The 2369-nt window shown below is 35.2% G+C and overlaps 1 long non-coding RNA gene across 1 annotated transcript; it reads right to left on the bottom strand.

Moving 5' to 3' along the window:
- Nucleotides 1-593: 593 nt before the first annotated feature.
- LOC141717346 (uncharacterized) lies at nucleotides 594-1381 on the bottom strand. The gene is made up of 3 exons (XR_012573583.1): nucleotides 1235-1381; nucleotides 893-1102; nucleotides 594-730 (listed from the first exon to the last, which is right to left on the bottom strand). It is a non-coding gene; the product is annotated as an uncharacterized LOC141717346 (long non-coding RNA).
- Nucleotides 1382-2369: the final 988 nt, after the last annotated feature.

The following is a 2369-nucleotide window of genomic DNA, read 5'->3' as shown; positions in this document are numbered from 1 at the left end:
AAATTAGCAAAATCAGTGTGCACTTAGTTTATGCTTCTAGCAACTGGTCTACACTCTACAGAAACCCATCATTGTGATTATTAAATCCATTCCATATTTATTTTTGATATTCTAAAGATAATATAGGAACTGAGGCTCGATTTCAACTACAGTTTGCGTCAAATTAAACATATCATCGACGTTTCTCCATACCTTGAAAAAGACTTGAGTAGAACGAGCAAGTACATTCTATGACAGACTTATGCTTTCACTGGCATTGATATAGCTTCAGTATATAACATGCCTACATGCAGAAAATTAGAAATCAACATATTATTTATCAATTATCATCAACACTTTAATTCACAATAGTTCTAATGACAACACCTGTTATTTTCCTTTCTTTTTGCTAAATAAAATTCTAATCAATCAAAATGATTACAAGTTCAAACAAAGCATACCCTGGGAACTGCGTGTGGAATAGAACCTCCCCCCCCCCAAATAGCACCAAAACAAACAGTCCAATCATTTGGAAGTTAATACCATGATTTCTGAACGAACCAAAACTGTGTGTGGTATATAAGATGATACTATGATTTCTGAACGCACCTCGACCGGAGCACAGATACCAGAGGCAGTCTTTTTAGAATTTCTGCAAGGATATCTCTAGAGAAAGGATCAGCCATTGGTGTTGCAGCTTACTGACCTTAGGTCTGGTTTCTTCAGCTCCTCTCATCCTTTTGCCATAGAACTAAAAAATACAATTTTTCAAAGTACCAACTTCTAGTCAGGAAAGAAATTAAAGTTTCCAAGGCTTGATTAAATAATTTTGACAAAGTCGATGACCATAAAAAGGAAGAAATTAGCAAATGTATCTGTTGATGAACAAGTATATTCAAGGCCAGAAATTTACTTTATCTATTCTCCGCTACCAACAAACAAGGAAAACAGTTGCTGCACTGTCATCTGATTTGCAGACAGCACAATTTGCCCTGTACCGCCTATAGCATGCTTCATTATTCCCCAAAAACTGTTTAGTAAACGAGTCTGTTAGGAACCAAGCCAGAGCATCTAACAACTACTCATCATCTGGTGACGCAGCACTGATATAAACTTGAAACCACTGCCTTACAAGAGCATAGGCAACAAAATAGTTGAGGTACTCAATATAACAGCCACATATATACACAGAAAAAAAAATTAAAGGCATATATAATGTTTATTTGGGATCCGAATGAAAGGAAAGAAAGTAAACCTTGTTGTTGGTGAAGAGAGAGATCGAGATAACGTTCCTAATCATGATTAAAAAGAGTCAACAACATGATGATAATGACAACGGCGTATGAGAGGAGGAGAAGAAATTAAGACATCTCAATTGAATCCAAAATGTTGAAGAAGCTCAATGAACTTCCAAATCTGTTGAAAAAGGAAAAAAAACAAAATTAAAAACCAAACCCAATAATAATTAGGAAATAAATCAAGATGAAGAATAAACAAAATCCAATTGAACAATGAAACCAAGCCAGATTCTTCACAAATTAGGTTTCTCGAAGCTTGAGTTTGATTAATCGTAGATGTTCTTCAATTTGGGGTTCAATTGGAACCCTAATTAGAAATAATGTGAGATGGTGACAGATAATGTAAGACGGAGAGATAGTAATATATATGTAGAGAGAGAGGGAAAGAGAGAGAGAGAGAGAGAGAGAGAGATGTGAGACCGAGAGCGAGAGGAAAGAGACGGGGGAGAGAGAGGGAGGTGAGGTAAGGGGGAAAAGGAAGAAGTGATTTTGGAAGGGGGAAAAATAAATCTGGGAAATATATTTGTTATTAAGGGGGGAAATATTTAGGAACCGGGGGAAAGTAAGCACGTTTTTTTTTAATTTTTTTTAAAATTAACCATAGACAACAGTTGTGATTTTAGACCGATGTCTAAGAAAATTCGACAACGGTTATGTTATAAACTGATGTCTAATTCACGTTTCTTCTTTTTTGAAAATAACTATCGACAACGGTTTTTTTATCGACCGATGTCTAATATATGCAGTAACATCGTTTTAAAAATAACCGATGTCTAAAGGAACTTTAACATTGGTCGTCTAAACAAGCGATGTCTCAGGACCGATGTCTATTGACAGAATTCTAGTATGAAATATCAACCTTGTCAACATATGTTATGCTCTTCAAAATTTAGTATAAATTTGACAAAGACAGTGTTGGATATTATTTTCATCTCTTTCTATAATTTGATATATTTAGCATCCAAAAAATGAGATGTATATTTCTCAAATAAAAACCACCAATAGAGGAAATAATCGAGGGTTTTCCACTCTGTGGATTCAGAACACAAGGCGACTAAACTGAGAATACCCTCAATCGCAGCACGTCACATG

Source organism: Apium graveolens, chromosome 4 (genome assembly GCF_009905375.1).
Source record: "Apium graveolens cultivar Ventura chromosome 4, ASM990537v1, whole genome shotgun sequence".
Classification (NCBI taxonomy): domain Eukaryota; kingdom Viridiplantae; phylum Streptophyta; class Magnoliopsida; order Apiales; family Apiaceae; genus Apium; species Apium graveolens.
This window is presented reverse-complemented; position numbering and strand designations above follow the sequence as displayed.